A 21,916-nucleotide genomic window follows, 5' to 3' on the forward strand; every position below is an offset into this window, starting at 1 on the left:
GACCCCCATGCTCCCCTGACCTCAACCCCATTGAGAACCTCTGGAGCATCATCAAAAGGAGTGTCTATGATGGCGGGAGGCAGTTCACATCTAAGCAACAGCTCTGGGAGGGTATTTTGTCCTCATGCAAAACAATTAAAGCAGAAACCATCCAAAACCTGACAAATTCAATTGAGTGTTTTATTTTTTTTAAAAATATACTGTTATCATAGGCAGTTTGTACAAAAACCTTTCAATTGTACTCTAATAGTTATTTGACTGGAAAATTACAATGACTGCACTTCATATAGGTAATTTGGGAAAATCTGAAAAAATATTATTTGCATAATAATTTGGAACACAGTGTAGTCTCAAGAAGGTCTGAGACACAGAGTGAGTCTTTCAGTAGATAATCATTTAAGTTCCCACAGTTGAAGCCTTGGTGGAGTCAGGTATAGTCAGATAACAATATACAGGAGCATGATCTGACCATATAGCAGTCCCTATCAGAGATGTAGGTTGCCATGTAAGCAAGTGATGGCAATTTAATGAAAAGTCTCTATGGCAATGCATATTGAGTATAGGAGAATAATACGTATAATCCTTTAGATCTGGATGTTGTATCTTCCATACATCGACCAGTTGAAAAGACCGGAGCAGGTTTAGCAAAGCTTTTGGGTGATTTCGATTGGTGACTCCAGCCCAGGAACGCCTCTAAAGAAGGATCCAAGACAAAATAAAAGTCACCTTCAATGATGATAAGGTCCTACAGAAAATGCTTTAGTTTGTTTAAGTATTGACATCATGTCTTAATTAGGTCACAATTAGGGAGACAGAAGTTTGCCAAAGTCAAAATGTTGGAATAGATGGAGATCTTAAACCCATACACCCTCTCAGTGTCAGACAGTGTTTCTACAATAGTATGCGGCAGTGATCTGTGTCGGCCTATACTCTGCACCTTAGACTTCAAAACAGCATTTGTACTGTGACGCCAAGATGAATAATATCTGTTATTAAACAGGGTACAGTATATGATCGCCTCTAAAGTGGGTCTCCTGAAGAAGGAGAAAATGAACGTGTTGTTTATTCATATGATAAAACACTTGAGCTCCTTTCTCTCGAACATTAAGTCCTCTGACATTCAAGGAACGAGTTTTGAGTTGTGTTGTATATGAAAAAAAAGGAGGAGGAGAGAAAGATTAAGAGCAAAGAGGAAGTATAGATGGTAGATAGTAACGTCTACCTCTCAGTGGCCAAGAGGTATAGATTATGAATATATCGAACACCAGGAAATTACGAAACAAGCAGATCCCAATGCAAGTCCCTAACTGAGGGTTGTCTTTACAGGCGTAAGTCAAACCTTTAGTACTAGGGTTCCTACTAGGGGGAACCATAGAATATATAGCGAGCAAAGTAATACGGCCTGATATTACAGTAATATAATGTGAACTCAAATTAAATGGCGTTCTAAGATATGAACTGAGACATTCTGTATAGTGGAAGAGTGGCACCTAAAACTCTATTTAGATATATCTTATTATGTTCTGAAAGAAATAAGTACGCATCTGCAAACTGTCTCTCTCATCAGGGAAAAGAAGATTCATTTCAGGAGCTCATATGATTGGCAGGTTCCTTTTCCGTCTGGGTGCATCACCATCAAATTCCTGATCCATTGAAAGCCTTCTGTGATGTGCCGAAACTCTGTGGCAATGGTGGAGAAGGTGGCCAATCAGATATATGGATTCTGGGAATGTCCAGGACATCACAGAATGGTCTCATGGCGCTTTGATCTTTCAAAGTATACAATGTTCCATTTTTTTAGGACTTGCAGCTGGAAAGGGTACCACAGGAGTACATCAGACCATTTACCTAGAGAGTATCAAGTAGTGGTGTCAATACCCTTCTTTGAGCAAGTGCCATTCAGGATAGATCTGTGAGCAATTGTATGCGTTTTCCATTGAAATCACCAGGACCCAAATCCCCTGCTTTCCTCACAACGGCCTCTTTTACATTGAAAAAATGTATGTGACCGATAATGTCCCTTGGACGCTCAGGATCTGGGCCATGATTGCCTAATGTACGGTGTGCCCTGTCGATCTCCAGCTCCTTATCAATAGGGTCACCAAGGATATAATTGAACAATGTCCACAGTGTTGGCATAATCGCTTGTGCATTGATGATTTCAGGATATTATTGTGATTTTCTTGGTCATCAATATTAAAGAGACTGTTTATTTGCTGGCTGTGAAGATCCAGTGTTTGTTTCTGAGCATTTTGATGGCCACAACTTGTAGGACATCATCCTCATATCTCTGTACCTTGTCAGTAAGCTGTGATAGGCTAGAAGTGAGGGGACGTTTTTCAGTTTTGTACGTGGTCTTCAGCCTTTGTATATATTGCTCTATCTCTTGTTTACTAGGGATAGACGGAATATGAAATACAAATCAATTATGGCTTTCCCCATATTAAAATCCCTGTGGCTGGGGGAGTATATTTCCCTGTGCAGCAAGCACTGCTCAGTATGTGGGCTTTGGTGAGAATACAGGGAGATTTGTGGAGATGTTTTCTTGTGAGGCCTACATTAAGAGAGAAGTTGGTGCAGGACTTACAGGCTTGAGCTATCTGGCATCATGAGGGTTAATACTGCCTCTTTTTCCAAGCTGAGATGAGGCAGTAATGGCTCCAGAGCAGGATGATAAGACTTTCGATAAGAAAAACTGCATACCAGACATGCTGACGGAGGTGGAGGACCTCAGATTAACCTCAGATCTCTTGTCTTTCTTTCCCATATCGGACGTCCTGTTTAAGGCTGGAAATTGCTTATAATTCCCCCAGGAACACGGTCTGAAGAGAGTGCTCTCATTGCTATGTCCAGGCCATGTCTTTCCTGTTGATTTTCAATACGTACAGTACGAAGGCGGTGTTGATTGGGAGCAGGATTGTGTGATGTAATAACCTTATGTGAGCCCCAGAAACACGAGTTGTGACACCAATGGAACGGCGCCACAACGGGAGGTGCGTATGAGTGTTTTTATTTTAAAAAGGCCAAACATGAGGAATGAGAAGGAGTTGTACCAATAGAAGTGGAAAACCTCTTTAAGAAGATACAATTTTTGGTTAGAATTTAAATAGGCTTCTCCCCTGTGTGACTTCTCTGAAGTTTATTAAGAGTTGATTTCTGAGTAAAACATTTCCCACATTAAGAACATGAAAATGGCTTCTCACCTGTGTGAGTACTTTGGTGACTAAGAAGTGAGTATTTCTTCACAAAACATTTTCCACATTCTGAACAGGAAAAAGGCTTCTCCCCTGTGTGGGTTCTCTGGTGTATAACAACATCTGATTTCTGGTTAAAACATTTGCCACATTCTGAACAGGAAAAAAGCTTCTCCCCTGTGTGAATTCTCTGGTGCTTAACCAGATTTGATTTCTGGCTAAAACATTTTCCACATTCTGAACAGGAAAAAGGTTTCTCCCCTGTGTGAGTTTTCTGGTGCTTACCCAAATCTGATTTCTGTTTAAAACATTTTCCACATTCTGAACAGGAAAAAGGCTTCTCCACTGTGTGAGTTCTCTGGTGATTGACCAAATCTGAATTCTGGTTAAAACATTTCCCACACTCTGAACATGAAAAAGGCTTCTCCCCTGTGTGGGTTCTCTGGTGGCTATCAAGAATCGCTTTACGGTTAAAACATTTACCACATTCTGAACAGGAAAAAGGCTTCTCCCCTGTGTGAGTTCTCTGGTGATTGACCAAATCTGATTTCTGGTTAAAACATTTCTCACATTCAAAACAGGAAAAATGCTTCTCCCCTGTGTGAGTTCTATGATGTCTGATAAAACTTGATTTTAATGTAAAACATTTTCCACATTCTGAACAAGAAAGTGGCTTCTCTCCTGTGTGGGTTTTCTGGTGGTTATCAAGATGCACTTTCTGGTTAAAACATTTCCCACATTCTGAGCATGAAAAAGGCTTCTCCCCTGTGTGAGTTCTCTGGTGGCTATCAAGAATCTCTTTACGGTTAAAACATTTCCCACATTCTGAACAGGAAAAAGGTTTCTCCCCTGTGTGAGTTCTCTGGTGCTTAACCAAACCTGATTTCTGGTTAAAACATTTTCCACATTCTGAACAGGAAAAAGGCTTCTCCCCTGTGTGAGTTCTCTGGTGGCTATCAAGAATTGCTTTACGGTTAAAACATTTCCCACATTCTGAACAGGAAAAAGGCTTCTCCCCTGTGTGAATTCTCTGGTGCTTAAGCAAATCTGATTTATGGTTAAAACATTTTCCACATTCTGAACAGGAAAAAGGCTTCTCCCCTGTGTGAGTTCTCTGGTGATTGACCAAATCAAATTTCTGTTTAAAACATTTCCCACATTCTGAACAGGAAAAAGGCTTCTCCCCTGTGTGAGTTCTCTGGTGCTTAAGCAAATCTGATTTCTGGTTAAAACATTTCCCACATTCTGAACAGGAAAAAGGCCTCTCCCCTGTGTGAGTTCTCTGGTGATAGACCAAATCTAATTTCTGGTTAAAACATTTCCCACATTCTGAACATGAAAAAGGCTTCTCCCCTGTGTGGGTTCTCTGGTGGCTATCAAGAATCGCTTTACGGTTAAAACATTTCCCACATTCTGAACAGGAAAAAGGCTTCTCCCCTGTGTGAGTTCTCTGGTGATTGACCAAATCTGATTTCTGGTTAAAACATTTCTCACATTCAAAACAGGAAAAAGGCTTCTCCCCTGTGTGAGTTCTCTGATGTCTGATAAAACTTGATTTCAATGTAAAACATTTTCCACATTCTGAACAAGTAAATGGCTTCTCTCCTTTGTGGGTTTTCTGGTGGTTATCAAGATGCGCTTTCTGGTTAAAACATTTCCCACATTCTGAGCATGAAAAAGGCATCTCCCCTGTGTGAGTTCTCTGATGTCTGATAAACCTTGATTTCTCTGTAAAACATTTTCCACATTCTGAACAAGAAAATGGCTTCTTCTTTGTGTGACTTCTCTGGTGATTAACAAGATTTGATTTCTGATTAAAACATTTCCCACACTTGAAACAAAAAAATCTTTTCTCCGCTGTGTGAATGTTTTGATGTATAAGAAAACTATTTCCACATTCTGAACGTGAAAATGGCTTCTTTGCTTTAGGAGCAGTTCGTTTTTTAATGCTTATTTTGTGACTTTGATTTCCCTTAGTAGTCGGTAATGAATCAGAAGACAGGACCTGTTTCAAAGGATCAGTTGAAAGATCTTTGCTGTGAAGGGATGATGGTAAATCTGGAGTAATGGCATTCACTTCAATTGTATTCTGTGAGATCTCAAGATCGTCTGATTTAAAAATTGTAGATGTCAGCTGTCCGTCTGATCTCCTGGTACAGTCATCTGCCAAGAATAAAACCAATTATTATTTTTGAATAAAATATTCTTGAATTATATATTTTTTAACATTTCTACTTAAACTGTAAAATAGCAACTCATGTAAAAAATATTGAATTATTCACCAAGAAAATTACAGTTCACAGTGTAATAGAAAACTTCATAGCAAGACCCAGTAGAGCGTGATGTTCAACTGTTTGTTCATTCAGTCTCCCAAATATGGAATAAAAAGCCAAACAATGTTATATAGGCAAAAATAATACCAATAAAAATTTCTACTCATCTCACAAAAAACAAGTCCCCACTCAGGTCCATCATTTGTCAGTGGAAAAACAGAGTTTTTCACATGATTAGTGGCTCAAAGGCTCTTGAAAAGCAACGTTGTTTCTAAAAACCAATCCAGCAATATCCGCTCTCCCAAAGTCAAATCTCCCCCTCTCTTCTGAGCCTTGCAGGGTGCCTTGGCATTACTATAGTGAAAAGAACCCACTTAATTTACAGTGTGTGTCTCCTGGAGCACAATCTGGACACTATGTGTTGGGGAATAAAATGGCATATTTGTAATTTTCACTTTGAAACATCTACTGTGTGCTAATTTTCGGAAAGTGACTGTGGAGTCAAAGTAGTGACAACTTCTTAAGATTAATTCATTGAGGGTCATAATTTTCAAAATGGAGTCAATATATGGGAATTTCTACTGCTCTGATTTTCTGACATTTTGTATGGTGTGGTGTGTCCCATATCCTCTGGGACCTGCTCCTGCGACGTCTGCTTCTGTCACCAGTTGCTGTCCTATTTATTCTGCAGGCGGCGCTGGTGATTGAGAAGACGTCGGGACCAAAAGTTCTGGGCGGCACAGGCTCTGTCCAGCCAATAGATTAGTTTGCATGGGACCAGTAGTACCATCCAGTCTGGCGGTATGGGTGTGTGTGCTGTCCAGCTGAAGTAACCTGCTCCCTACTTCTGGCAATTGGAAAGCACCGCACCCTACTAAAGCTGGAAGCATATTGCCGGAAGCTGCCAGATCCAGCCTTGTTCTCCTCTGGTTCAGGCCTCTGTGATCAGCTCCCAGCTTGTGTATTTGGTTCCTGTTGTGACCTCGGCCCGTTTACTGACTATTTTTGCGTATTCTGATTTTGTACTTTCTCTGCCCTCCTGGTTATGGCTACCGGACTATTCTTCTTCCCATATCACAGAACAGAACAGCAAGTAACACTATGGCCCAAGCCTAGGAGTATCTGCGTAAGTCCAGATCCATAAGGAAGGATTAAAGGGTAATGGGCAAAACTGTGACTATAGATAATAACACTGACTGAAATGATCAAGCTGAACAGTCTTCTTCAGTAAAAAAAACCTTTAGTCTGTAACTGTAACTACTAGGTAGTTAAAGACTCACATAGGTGAGGCAGGCCGATCCAACGCCAAATAAACTATCATACAGAATGAACATGTAAAAAAAATATAACAATAAAAATATGTGTTACATCCCCAACACCAATGTATGTACGAAGGGAGAAATCCAACACTAAACCGGAGATGCACTCATTTATGGTGGACCATTGGAGCCACTAGGAGTCCTGACCATAAGAGTAGAGAAAGTATTAGTGCCCCCATTTCAGGAGAGATTGTGCAGGAATCTGAATTCTTTAGGATTGAAAACATAATGTAATTTATGACGTTGAGTGAATCCATGAAACCAGGGCTTGAGCCATGCCACCACATCTCCTGCAGGCGTGAATAGATGTATATTACAGCCATCAGCCACGCACAGCTTAGAGACATATCATGGCACAGGTGTAATGTTATTTATGTAGTTTTATCCCAATCCTGCTTGAAGTTATTCAGTTTTAAAAGAAATTAAAAAGTCAGAATAAAGGGAAACTTTGTACAGAAATTCACAATTGGCCCTCACTGCACATTTAATATTGTCGATCATAAAAGTGAAGTTTGGCCAGAAAGACTGGACCTGGTCTTGTAGGGACCATATGAGCACATTCAGCAGCACAGAAGGGAGAGAAGGTAGATTCATCCAATAAGATATCAGGGATCTAGGAAGCCAACAGCATCATTACCCTCCGCTTTCTCTTACAGGCCCATCAGAATATTTTCCTTCAAGTGATTTTCTCACTTGTCAGCACATTCTACGTACGCTGTCATTTGGCTTTGTAGTTTACAGATCTGGGAATGTAACGGTCAGCGTCTACTAATCCCAGGGGGTAGGTGGATCCCCAGGTTGCAAGTTCTCTAGAAAAGGAGTTTTCAATGCCCAAATTCATTTGAACAGTTTTGGGTGGAGAAGAATGTTGTGGTCTAGAGGTAAAATGGTGATCACTCGAATGTGATACGGCCGGACTACACCACCGATAAAGCAGCCACAGCCGGTGACTGAGAAGAATCTGTGACTTCTCTGCATTTAGTGGTTACTACTCACCTGGGTAGTCATATGTAGCAATCTCCTCTTTACACCGCTCATCACCCCTCACATATGTCTCTGTAGTATTAATATGGGTCAGATCTTCACCCTGAAACAAATATTATAAAAGTTACAGACAGATGGAGAAGTCCCATCTATGATCAGCTCTAATCCTGTCATCTCCACCGTTCTCATTACACAAGTATAAAATATATAATACTGGTGGATAAAACAAGACTGAGCACAAGACCTTCACAGCCGTCTACACATCATAGGGGAGATCTCATGACACCTTCTCTCCATCTACCTGATGATCCTGAGGAACATTGGGATCTTCTTGTTTACAGTCCTGTGGAAGAAGAGGACGGGGACATCTCTCTGGTGTTGTCCTCTTACTGGATAGATCTGGAGGAAACAAATACAGGGACTGAATTCATTCTTTACATACAGATAATTATAGGCCGTGTGTATTTAGTCCTATTACCTGGTGATGTGAGGGGCTGGGGAACCTCCATCATGATGTCCTTGTACAGATATTTCTGTCCTTCTAAATACTCCCACTCCTCCATGGAGAAATAGACGGCGACATCCTGACACCTTATAGGAACCTGACACATACAATGATAGAGTCATCCCCCGATCCCTCCATAGCATTACTGTATAATGTCCCAGCATTCCCAGCAGTGTCACCTCTCCAGTCAGCAGCTCAATCATCTTGTAGGTGAGTTCTAGGATCTTCTGGTCATTGATGTCCTCATGTATCAGGTGGTGAGGTGGAAGCTCCGTGATTGGGCTCAGGGGTCTTCCCCATCCCTCAGACACAGGGTCCTGACAGCACTCACTAGAGGTCTTCTTCACTACTGTGTAATCCTGGTTATGGAGAGACACATTAATAAATCTCACTACAGACATTTCCAGAGTCCTCACCTCTCCAGTTCTGTCCATCTGTTATTCCCATAGATAAGAATGATGTAATGTGACGTCATCAGAATCTCTCACCTCTCCAGTAAGCCGGAAGAGGATCTCTAGGGTGAGGTGCATTATCCGCTCCGCCATCTTGTCTCTATCCATATCCATCCTTGATAGGTGATTCAGAAAAATTCTCTTATATAGAAGATCTTCACTGAGAGGATCTGATATTGTAGAGACCTGAATGAGAAGATGATGAGCCGATATAACATCATAAAGAATTCTGTGTAATAATACAATTACTGGAGACAATACGGGAAATATATCAGGAGATAGAATGTGTAGATGTTGTGTTCTCTAGTTTTTATGGACTGGAACATAAGTTGAATTGCTGACTCAGACATCTCCTCCATACTTCCAATCACTGGCTAAGTTGGCCACTGCTTCAGTAAGAATCACCCAGAAACCCAAGCAGCAATGGTATTTTTATTATTTTACAACATTCTGCTTTTGTCCCTGACGTACTAATAAAATCTATATATTTTAGGCCCCAGACAACAAGCAGTTTCTTCCTCGGAGTCTGCAGCTGAATACGTTTCTTATAGACTCATCTTCCATAACGCTAATTCTCGTCATATACATTACACATGACATGAGAAATAACAACTTCATGATGAGGACGACATCTTCATCTTCTAATACGGCTCTAGAAACAAATTTGGCCAGAGTCCATCACTGACTACATCATCACCGACCGTCTGTATGAATGTTTCCCGTCTTTCCCAGGTTGTAATCTTTTATCACGTTAGATCTCATTTATAAGAGCGTGTGTGTAAGAACAAGACAGTTATTTGATGCTAATGTCTCCATGTACAGTGGTTTTTTCCTGGATATTATGTTTCCTTTAGCATTTTCCTGTAGGCTTCCATATATCACATGAAAAACACCAAAAAAAGAAAACCAAGTGTTAAAACATAAAATAAAATTGGGGATGGCGGCACTGTGGGAACATTATACTGTATGTGGGGGGATGGTGGTAATTTGGGAATATTATATTGTATGTGGGGAGATGGTGGGACTGTGACAACATTATACTGTATGTGGGAAGATTGCAGAACTGTGAGAACATTATACTGTATGTGGGGGGATGGCGGTACTGTGGGAACATTATACTGTATGTGGGGGGATGGCGGTACTGTGAGAACATTATACAGTATGTGGGAAGATGGCGGTACTGTGAGAACATTATACAGTGTGGGGAAATAGAGTCACTATGAAAGCATTATAGTGAGAGGCTTAATGACGGCAGTGGCTCCTGCGACCGACCCCTACTTCAGCTGGATGTGTGTTCTTGGACTGACATTCAGCTGAAGTGCCACAATACACGCTGCTGACCAATCAGAGGCCAGCAGCTGACATCGGCATGTACGTCATTAGGGACGCATGGAAGTAACATCATGCTCTCCTGTCGCTTGCAGCTGAAGTCAGCGGCAGCTCCAGAAAAAAGACACCGAGCTGCGAGGGAGCAGAGGGAAGGTGAGTACAATGTTTTGTTTTCTTTAAATCAGCGAGTACACGGTGCCCTTGGCCATACTACTACATGTAAGAGTGTGGGCTGTGCATTATACTACATGTACGGACTATGGGCTGTGCATTATACTACATGTAAGAGTGTGGGCTGTGCATTATACTACATGTATGAGTATGGGCTGTGCATTATACTACATGGATGACTGTGGGCTGTGCATTATACAATATGTACGGACTATGGGCTGTGCATTATACTGCATGTACGAACCATGGGCTGTGTATTATGCTACTTGTACGGACCATGGGCTGTGCATTATGCTACATTTATGGACTATGGGCTGTGCATTATACTACATGTACGGACTATGGGCTGTGCATTATACTGCATGTATGGACTATGGGCTGTGAATTATACAACCCCTGGCAAAAATTCTGGAGTCACCGGGCTCGGAGGATGTTCATTCAGTTGTTTAGATTTGTGCCATGTCTGTGATCAGCTTTTTTTCAACAACATTAAAGTCATTTCAAATGGCAACTCTATGGCTTTAAGAAACACTAAAAGAAATCAAGAAAAAAAATGTTGTACTCAGTAAGGGTAATTTTTTTCCAACCAAGCAGAGGGAAAAAATTATGGAATCACTCTGTAAATTTTCATTTCCAAAACTAACACCTGCATCAAATTAGATCTGCTCGGGGCGTGGCCTGGCTATGGAGGAGTGAAGTCGCAGGGTTGTTTGCTCCCGTCCCTGGCCCAGCTTCGGGGCATGCCTACCACATCAAATCGAGCCAAAATACTGCCAATGCCAGCAAAAAAGAAACGGAACATAACACAGATCAGTGTGAGCACCCAGCGGGCCTCTCCAACCAACATTACACGCTATCTGAGAAGCACTGCACCTGCTTCTCCTGCACAAGCGGGATCTAAGATGGCGTCGGCGGGCCCTGTACAGTGCTCCTCGGCTCCTGCATCGGAGCCTCTGAGCCCACGTGGTAAACGCTCCCCCACATCAAGATCAACAGACCGGGCGATACCTTCGTCGGCGGAGGACTCTCAGGTGTGGGAGAACACGGGAGGCCTCACCGTCGCAGCTACGGAGGACTCCCCCCAGTCCAAGATGGCGGACCCTGGTTTCGCGCCTCCGGGATTCAGGTGCGTGGTGGGGGATAGCTCCGTGCTCCAACCCCAGGACACTTCAGACTCGGCAGAGCTTACCTCTGCTGCGGGTCCGGACTTACAGAGACCCCAATGGTCCACTGATGACCAGAGATCCCCTGAGAGAGGCTCCTTCCCCACATTATTACGCTCTCCCTCTCCTGGCTGCTCAGAGGAGAGCCAACAGGATGATTTATCTCAGCATGAGGCAGTGTGGAGAGATCTCAAAGCTCGAATACGAGCTATCCCAACCAGGGAGGACATGGAGTCCTATATGTTCAGACTGGAGTCCTCCTACAGAGCTGAAACTGCTGTCATTAGAGGGGACATGCAAGAGTTAACAGAAAAAGTGTCTGCTGCTGAGTCACACACAGCATCCATCGCCCAACAAGTTAAATCCCATGAACAAACTTTGTCCTCCCACTCATACCAACTGGAATACCTAACAGATTTGATAGACGATATTGAGAACAGAGAAAGGCGCAATAATATTAGGATTAGAGGACTTCCAGAGACAATTGAACACCATAAATTGGATGAGACACTACGCCATTTGTTCAACTCTATTCTGGGTTGGCCCTTAGAGAGTGAGTTGGAGTTAGACAGGGCCCATAGATCCCTGGGTCCCAGACCCTCTGACATGTCAAAACATCGAGATGTGATTTGCCGGGTTCATAAATACAAAACCAAAGAAAGCATCTTAATAAAGGCCAGAAAAATGAATTCTATTCTATATCAAGATCATCCTGTACAACTCATGTCTGATCTATCACGTCACACACTTCAAAAGAGGAGGACTTTAAGACCTCTATTAGAGGTTTTGAGACAGCAGAACATATTATATTCTTGGGGTTTCCCTTTCCGCCTACAAGTCCGCTATTCTGGGGTTTTACATGTGGTACGCTGCCCTGGAGACATCCCGGCTTTTGTTAAGGGCTTGGGGATCCCCCACGTATCTATATCATCAGAGGATTGGCCAAGTCTCCCAGGAGGCCCCAAGTCGGATCTCAATCCTCAATCACAAAAAGTGACAAGAAACAAAGCCAGAGAAGAATCTAGAAGAGAGATCAATAGGAAACACGTTCCGCATCCCCCAGATTGAAAAGTCTCTCACAAAAAGGACCTGTGGTCAATTCTCTAGCCCTCAGTGCTAGTCAAGCTGGTGAAAGACATTAGAATGTTATGTTCCTCTAAAATGTTGGTGAAAGACATTAGAATGTTATGTTCCTCTAAAATGTTCTCAACGTAGAATATAGTTGATATTTTGAATACCTCACGTATGTGACTGGTTATCAGTGACAAAACTGATTGTACTATGTCAATAGTATTCAGTTCTTGGGAGGTACAGATATTATCTCATAAGGTTATGTGATATATTGATTTGAGATTTAATATAGTGATAAGCAGATGTTAATCTATGACAGTTTTTGGCTGCCTTTATATCAAAGTTTTAGTACAAAAGGTTTGACCTGTTGTTTGGGCTTGGGGGGGACGGCTCCTCGGTAGAAAGCCCATTCTCTCAAGGGGTTTACACACTGCTGGCAGGTGTAAAATAGACTCATCTCCCCTCATCAGATTGTTTTCTTTATTCTAATTTTATTTTTGTTCCCCTTTTGCTTTCTCGTCCCTTTCCCCCACCCCTTTTTTTTTTTCTCTCTACATATTTTGTACCTTTTTTCTTAATTTTCGTCTCCTATCTCACCCCACCCCCTTCCTCACCCTTGGTAATCATGTCATCTTTTAAAGTAGGTTCATTGAATGTAAGAGGCTTTAATGTCCCACAGAAACGTTCTCAAATTTTATACTCTATGCACAAACAAAAAGTTCAGGTTCTTATGTTACAAGAGACGCATTTTAAAATGGGGCATGTGCCTGTTCTTGGTGATAGGTATTATTCTCGATGGTTTCACAGCACTAATATGGATTCACGCTCTAAGGGTGTATCCATAGCCATACACAAATCGTTGGCTTACACTTTCATGGATTCTCTCATTGATGATCAAGGCAGATATGTGTTTTTAAAACTTAAAATAGCGGAATCAATATATACAATAGCAAATTGGTACCTCCCTAACAAAGATCAGATCCCCACGTGTAGGTCCTTTTTAACATTCCTCTCTGAATTTGCAGAAGGTATTCTGATTGCAGGTGGAGACTTTAACTTCACATGGAATCCCGCGCTAGATTCATCCTCAGGAAGGGGTGTTGTCCCTTCGAGAAGGCTCCGATCACTGAAGCGGGCCATCCACGCCCTCAGATTGACAGACGTTTGGCGAATCTTAAATCCTCAGGGTAAGGATTACACATATTTTTCTCCTGCGCATGGTTCATATAGTCGCATTGATTTCTTCCTGTTGAGTCATCACGCTCTTTCTTTAAACCCATCTGCCACAATAGGCGACATGTTGTGGTCTGATCATGCTCCAATTTTTCTATCCCTATCTATTCCTTCCTCTGTCCGACGCTCGTGGACATGGAAAATGAATGATCACCTTCTCAAGGATAGTATCTGCATGACAGAATTAAAAGATTCTATTGATTCTTTTATGCAAATTCACAAAACAGATCAGACCTCAACTCCTCTGCAATGGGAAACTCTAAAATGTGTCATGAGAGGCGTGTTGATTAAACATGGTTCAAGACTCAAAAAAGAAAGAACACAGAGGGTGAATGACCTGTTGAGACAGATACACATATTGGAGATATCGCACAAACATACATTGTCACCTAATACACTTGCAGAACTATCAAAAAAAAGGAATGATCTTAAGATCTTGCTTGAGCAAAAATATATAAGACACAGGGAGCAAACTAAAAGTTTTTTTTATGACTCGTCGGATAAATGTGGACGGGCACTCTCAAGATTGCTTCATCCTCGTTCTGCGGCAACATACGTTCCATATATCAAGAAACAGAATGGGGAGGATGCCCATAACCCTACAGAAATTATCGAGATATTTCGCTCATACTATGAGAAGTTATATAAAGGGCAATATTCTGATCTCTCTCCCTGTGACCTAACTGCCCGAATTAAAGAGTATATACAGGATACTTCTTTACCATCTTTAGATAGCCAGGTCTCTGGGGAACTGGAAAAAGACATCACGGAGGAGGAGGTCAATCTTGCTATTCAATCTACACCATCTGGTAAAAGTCCTGGCCCAGACGGATTTACCCCAGCATTCTATAAGTCCCTTAAAACTCAACTATCCCCTATTATGCATAAAATATTTAACTCACTAAATGATAAGACGTGTTTCGTCCCCCAATCAGTGGAAGCTCATATTAGTATCCTTCCTAAACAGGGTAAAGATCTTACAAATACGGCTAATTATAGACCCATATCATTAATAAACGTAGACATTAAAATACTCTCCAAAATTCTAGCAGAAAGACTGGCCCCATTGTTACCCTCCCTTATAAACACAGATCAAGTGGGATTTATTCAGGGCCGAGAGGCAAGAGATAACACCATTAAGACCATGTTGCTAATCTCCAGAGCTAAAAGCAACTCCGTACCTATGGGCCTTTTATCTGTTGATGCAGAGAAGGCCTTTGATAGGGTTCATTGGCAATTTATGAAGGAAGCACTAAGCCAAATAGGCATTGGACCACGATTTTTACAGTTGATTTTCTCCTTGTATTCAGGTCCTACTGCCAGAGTTAGGGTTAATGGAACCCTGTCCTCACCCTTTAAGATACAAAATGGGACTAGACAGGGGTGCCCTCTGTCCACCCTTCTGTACATGATAGTGATGGAACACCTGGCCAACGCTATAAGGAAAAATAGTAGTATTCAAGGGGTTAAAATAGGTACAAGGACTTATAAGACAGCATTATATGCAGATGATCTCCTCCTCTATGTATCTCAACCTCAGACATCTCTTCCTTCCTTAATGAAGGAGTTTGACAGATTTGGGTTCCTGAGTAATTTCAAAGTTAATTACTCAAAATTGGAGGCATTAAACGTGTCATTGCCACAGAGAGAGGTTAAACAGGTAATGGACAACTTCCCTTTTAAGTGGAAATCGGAGGCGATAAAATACTTGGGAGTGCTCGTTTCTTTTGATTTGTCAAAAATGTATGCGCTAAACTACCAGTCTCTCTTGGACCGTACATGTAAAGATTTACTAAATTACAGTAAACTGAGAATGTCCTGGTTTGGCAAAATGAATGCCGTAAAAATGGATATACTTCCCCGTTTTTTATACATTTTTCAAACTGTCCCTATCTCTCCCCCATGCAGCTTTTTCAGCAGATTACGTACAGTATTAACTAGGTTTGTGTGGGGTAAAGGTAGACCTAGGATAAGTATGCAGACTTTAAACCGCCCTAAAGCAGCTGGTGGAGCTGGATTTCCGAATTTTAAAACATACTTTCAAGCCTCTGCTTTGGGTCGCCTTCTAGACTGGCACTATAATTCTTTGACAAAGCAATGGGTCACTGTTGAGCAGGAGGGAGTAGTTGTTCCTTTGAAGCACCTTCCCTGGCTCTTCGCCTCAGACGTTTCCTCAATTGGAGGTTTATCTGAATTGACTAGGGGTACAATCAAAATTTGGCATGCAATTATGAAAAAACACTTTTCCTCTAGTACAATCAGCCCTCTTATGCCATTATTCTCCAATCCCTCCTTCCCTCCTGGATATTTGAGGGATTCTTTCATGGGATGGAGAGCTAGGGAGGATGTTCGCCTTCTGCAGATATTCGAAAATGGTAGATTTCCGTCATTCAATACAATACGAGATAGGTATCAGTCTAGAAAACTCCAGTGGTTGGAATATCTACAGTTACAATCGTTTTTATCGTCTAGGGGGGCAGCACCCCTATTCCAGTGTACACCATCTTCCTTTGAGAGACTGTTTTTGCAGGAATCTCCTCCCAACCATGTAATATCCATGCTTTATAATTGTCTGATAGGGGTAAATATCTCAGGAAAGCTTAATTTTCAACATAAGTGGGAACAGGAATTGGGACATATCATACCCTCGTCAGACTGGGAAAAAGGTTTCTTGTTTACACACAAAATGTCAGGTACAAATTATGCGCAGGAGAAAAATTTCAAAATTATGGCAAGATGGTATCAGTATCCTGTGAAACTCCACTCCATATTTCCGGCAACTTCAGACATGTGTTGGCGATGTGGAGTGGAAAAGGGATCTATGCTCCACATTTGGTGGGAATGTAGTCAGATCAAACCTCTGTGGGAAAAAACATTCTCCAACTATAACCTAATTACTGAAAATAGGGTTGAGAATTGCTCTGAGATAGCCCTACTTTCCATCCTGCCTTCATCGATTAGATCCCAAAAAAAAGATATCTTAAGATTTTGTTTAACAGCAGCTCGTGCGGTGATTCCACGTTATTGGAAGTCACCTCAAATTCCCCCAATCTCAGAGTGGTACAATGAAATGGCTTATATCTGCTGAATGAAGCAGCTTTCTGCTGATTTCAATGATTGTGCGGATAAATTCATGAAGATCTGGAGTGTTTGGATCTTGTTCCAAGACTCGTCGGAGTTCCACGGGCTATTTGGGTAAAGACTGATGAATAGGCGAATTGGATCCGGATTGGTGCTGGAGATGATTAGTGAAATTAAAATGGAACCTTAGCTCAGACTCCCCTGCCCCGTTCCCATTCATTAAACCCTTCTCTCCTTTCCTATTTTCACTTTCTTATTACTTCTTCTCCTGCTCTCCCCTCCCCACCTTTTTTTTTTTTTTTCTTCCGTTTTTGTACTGTTGATATTTGATATATGTTCTTGGTTCCATTGCTGGAACAGATAAAAGTAAGCTTATACTGCTGGATAAAGGTGCTTCAGTCTTATAAGAAAAATAGTAAATATGTGAATATACAATTTTCTGACCGTCGAGACTGAGCACTGGCTTCTACTGATGTTAATTTTGTATGTTTATGTCTTTTCTTATTTCAATAAAAAAGAGATTATACTAAATTAGATCTGCTTGTTAGTCTGCATCTAAAAAGGAGTGATCACACCTTGGAGAGCTGTAGCACCAAGTGGACTGACATGAATCATGGCACCAACACGAGAGATGTCAATTGAAACAAAGGAGAGGATTATCAAACTCTTAAAAGAAGGTAAATCATCATGCAATGTTGCAAAAGATGTTGGTTGTTCACAGTCAGCTGTGTCTAAAATCTGGACCAAATACAAACATGGGAAGGTTGTTAAAGGCAAACATACTGGTAGACCAAGGAAGACATCAAAGCATCAAGACCAGAAACTTAAAGCAATATGTCTCCAAAACAGGAAATGCACAACAAAACAAATGAGGAACGAATGGGAGGAAACTGGAGTCAATGTTTGTGACAGAACTGTAAGAAACAGCCTAAAGGAAAGGGGATTTACATACAGAAAAGCAAAACAAAAGCCATCATTAACACCTAAACAGAAAAAAACAAGGTTACAATGGGCTAAGGAAGAGCAATCGTGGACTGTGGATGACTGGATGAAAGTCATATTCAGTGATGAATCGCGAATCTGCATTGGGAAGGTGATGATGCTGGAACTTTTGTTTGGTGCCGTTCCAATGAGATTTATAAAGATGACTGCATGAAGAGAACATGCAAATTTCCACAGTCATTGATGATATGGGGCTGCATGTCAGGTAAAGGCACTGGGGAGATGGCTGTCATTACATCTTCAATAAATGCCCAAGTTTACATTGATATTTTGGACAGTTTTCTTACCCCATCAATTGAAAGGATGTTTGGGGATGATGACATCATTTTTCAAGATGATAATACATCCTGCCATAGAGCAAAAACGGTGAAAACATTCCTTGAAACAAGACACATAAGGTCAATGTCATGGCCTGCAAATTGTCCGGATCTCAATCCAATTGAAAATCTTTTGTGGAAGTTGAAGAAAATAGTCCATGACAAGGCTACAACCTGCAAAGCTGATCTGGCAACAGCAATCAGAGAAAGTTGGAGCCAGATTGATGAAGAGTACTGTTTGTCACTCATTAAGTCCATGCCTCAGAGACTGCAAGCTGTTATTAAAGCCAGAGGTGGTGCAACAAAATACTAGTGATGTATTGGAGTGTTCTTTTGTGTTTTGTTTTTCATGATTTCATAATTTTTTCCTCAGAATTGAGTGATTCCATAATTTTTTCCCTCTGCTTGGTCGGAAAGAAATTACCCTTACTGAGTACCACATTTTTTTTCTTGATTTCTTTTAGTGTTTCTTAAAGCCATAAAGTTGCCATTCGAAATGACTTTAGTTTTGTGCCATGTCTGTGATCTGCTTTTTTTCAACAACTGAATGAACATCCTCCGAGCCCGGTGATTCCATATTTTTTGCCAGGGGTTGTACTACATCTACGGACTAAGGGCTGTGCATTATACTACATGTACAGCTATGGGCTGTGCATTATACTACATGTACAGATTATGGGCTGTGCATTATACTACATGGATGACTATGGGCTGTGCATTATACTGTATGGAGGATTAAGGGGAGTGCATTATACTTCTGTTATGGGGCCTCATCACTTCTATGTTCGCCCCTGGTGAGTGTAATAGTTTATTTTTTTCCATACACTAAAGAACAGAGGCAGAACGGGGGACATATACTAGGTTGAGGCCCAGGATAAAGGACATACATATACAGTGGGTACGGGAAGTATTCAGACCCCTTTACATTTTTCACTCTTTTTTTTTTCAACATCATTGTTATTTTATTTTTCAAAACATAAATACATAACATACATCTAATCTGGTACATAGAGAGGTCAGAGTGCCCGTACGCAGACTGGGTCTATATCAACTCTATTCACATATTTAATTGGTATAACAGTACATTTTTCACTCTTTGTTTCATTGCAGCCATTTGGTAAATTCTAAAAAGTCACTTCACTTCACTTCTTCACTGAAAAAAAACAGAAATGTAGAAATTTTTGCAAATTTGTTTAAAAAGAAAAACTGAAATATCACATTATTCAGTATTCAGCATTCAGCCCCTATGCTCAGTATTGAGGAGAAGACCCCTTTTGAGCTAGTACAGCCATGAGTCTTCCTGGGAATGATGCAACAAGTTTTTCACACCTGGATTTGGGGATCCTCTGCCATTCTTCCTTGCAGATCCTCTCCAGTTCCATCAGGTTGGATGGTGAACATTGGTGGACAGCCATTTTCAGGTTTCTCCAGAGATGCTCAATTGGGTTTAGGTTAGGGCTCTGGCTGGGCCAATCAAGAATGGTCACAGAGCTGTTCTGAAGCCACTCCTTTGTTAATTTAGCTGTGTGCTTAGGGTCATTGTCTTGTTGGAAGGTGAACCTACGGCCAAGTCAGAGATCCAGAGCACTTTGGAAGAGGTTTTCATCCAGGATATCTCTGTACTTGTCCGCATTCATGTTTCCTTCAATTGCAACCAGTCGTCCTGTCCCTGCAGCTGAAAAACACCCCCATAGCATGATGCTGCCACCACCATGTTTCACTGTTGGGATTGTATTGGGCAGGTGATGAGCAGTGCCTGGTTTTCTCCACACATACCGCTTAGAATTATCACCAAAAAGTTGTATCTTCATCTCATCAGACCAGAGAATCTTATTTCTCACAGTCTGGGAGTCCTTCATGTGTTTTTGAGCAAACTCTATGCAGTCTTTCATATGTCTTGCACTGAGGAGAGTCTTCCGTCGGGCCACTCTGCCATAAAGGCCCGACTGGTGGAGGGCTGCAGTGATAGATGACTTTGTGGAACTTTCTCCTATCTCCCTACTGCATTTCTGGAGCTCAGCCACAGTGATCTTGAGTTTCTTCTTTACTTCTCTCACCAAGGCTCTTCTACCACGATTGCTCAGTTTTGCTGGACGGCCAGGTCTTGGAAGATTTCTGGTGGTCTCAAACTTCTTCCATTTAAGGATTATGGAGGCCACTGTGCACTTAGGAACCTTGAGTAATGCAGAAATTCTTTTGTAACCTTGGCCAGATCTGTGCCTTGCCACAATTCTGTCTCTGAGCTCCTTGGGCAGTTCCTTTGAGTTCATGATTCTCATTAGGTCTGACATGCACTGTGAGCTGTGAGGTCAAAGGTGTGCCTTGCCAAATCAAGTCCTATCAGTTTAATTAAACACAGCTGGACTCCAATGAAGGAGTAGAACCATCTCAAGGAGGATCACAAGGAATGGACAGCATGTGACTTAAATATGAGTGTCTGAACAAAGGGTCTGAATACTTATGACCATGTGATATTTAAGTTTTTCTTTTTAATAAATTTGCAAAAATTTCTACATTTCTGTTTTTTTTTAGTCAAGATGGGGTGCAGAGTGTACTTTAATGAGAAAAAAATGAACTTTTTAGAATTTACCAAATGGCTGCAATGAAACAAAGAGTGAAAAATGTAAAGGGGTCTGAATACTTTCCGAACCCATTGTATATATCAGGATGGGGGGAGGTCGAAATCTCGCAACGGGTCCCATCAGACCCTAGTAATGCCTCTGATTGTACTGTGTGGGGGGATGGCGGTACTATGGGGGCATTACACTGTGGGGGCATCATACATCCTGCATAAGGGGCATAATGGGGGCATTACACTGTGTGGGGGCATCATACATACTGTATAAGGGGCATAATGGGGGCATTACACTGTGGGGGTCCTGTACTCTGAGAACAATACGTTTCCTCCCTTCCTGTCTCCATAGTTGGGTCATATGTATCTATTACAGGAAACAGAACAGAAACCTTATGATTCTCATAAAGGGGCAACACAAGACCCCCAAAGAGCCTCTGTGCTGAAGGGGTTAATGCCCCCTGCCCCAGTAATGGGGTCTCCACATACCTCCACCTGCAGAGCCGCCACCACATATATGGCTGTTGTGTGCACAGGAGCTGTGATGAGGTCACAGGAGGGGAGGAGTCAGGGGTCACATGATCAGGGGCCTCAGTGAATGCAGGACTCTGCTGTGCTGGTTGTCATGGTGCTGGATGAGCTGAAGTTTATGTGTTGGGTCAGGAGGGGTTTACAGTGTGGATGTAGCAGAGCCGCGCGTGTACGAAGTGTACGGAGCAGAGCCGCGAGTGTACGAGGTGTATGGAGCAGAGCCGCGCGTGTACGAGGTGTACGGAGCAGAGCCGCGCGTGTACGAAGTGTACGGAGCGGAGCCGCGTGTGTACGAGGTGTACGGAGCGGAGCCGCGTGTGTACGAGGTGTACGAAGCGGAGCTGCGTGTATACGAGGTGTACGGAGCGGAGGCGCGTGTGTACGAGGTGTACGGAGAGGAGCCGCGCGTGTACGAGGTGTACGGAGCGGAGCCGCGCGTGTACGAGGTGTACGGAACGGAGCCGCGCGTGTGCGAGGCGTACGGAGCGGAGCCGCGCGTGTACGAGGCGTACGGAGCTGAGCCGCGCGTGTACGAGGCGTACGGAGCGGAGCCGCGTGTGTACGAGGCGTACGGAGCGGAACCGCGTGTGTACGAGGTGTACGGAGCGGAACCGCGTGTGTACGAGGTGTACGGAGCGGAGCCGCGTGTGTACGAGGTGTACGGAGCGGAGCCGCGCGTGTACAAGGTGTACGGAGCCGAGCTGCGTATGTACGAGGCA

The 21,916-nt window shown here is 42.3% G+C and overlaps 2 pseudogenes; both read right to left on the reverse strand.

Annotated features, from left to right (window-relative positions):
• Window positions 1-400: 400 nt before the first annotated feature.
• LOC141171867 (uncharacterized) overlaps window positions 401-21,916 on the reverse strand; it is a 60,619-nt pseudogene continuing 39,103 nt past the window's right edge.
• LOC141171853 (gastrula zinc finger protein XlCGF66.1-like) lies at window positions 8,048-21,181 on the reverse strand (annotated as a pseudogene).

Source organism: Phyllobates terribilis, unplaced genomic scaffold (genome assembly GCF_046119375.1).
Source record: "Phyllobates terribilis strain yellow unplaced genomic scaffold, ASM4611937v1 Scaffold_12__6_contigs__length_324123572, whole genome shotgun sequence".
In the NCBI taxonomy this organism is placed as follows: Eukaryota; Metazoa; Chordata; class Amphibia; order Anura; family Dendrobatidae; genus Phyllobates; species Phyllobates terribilis.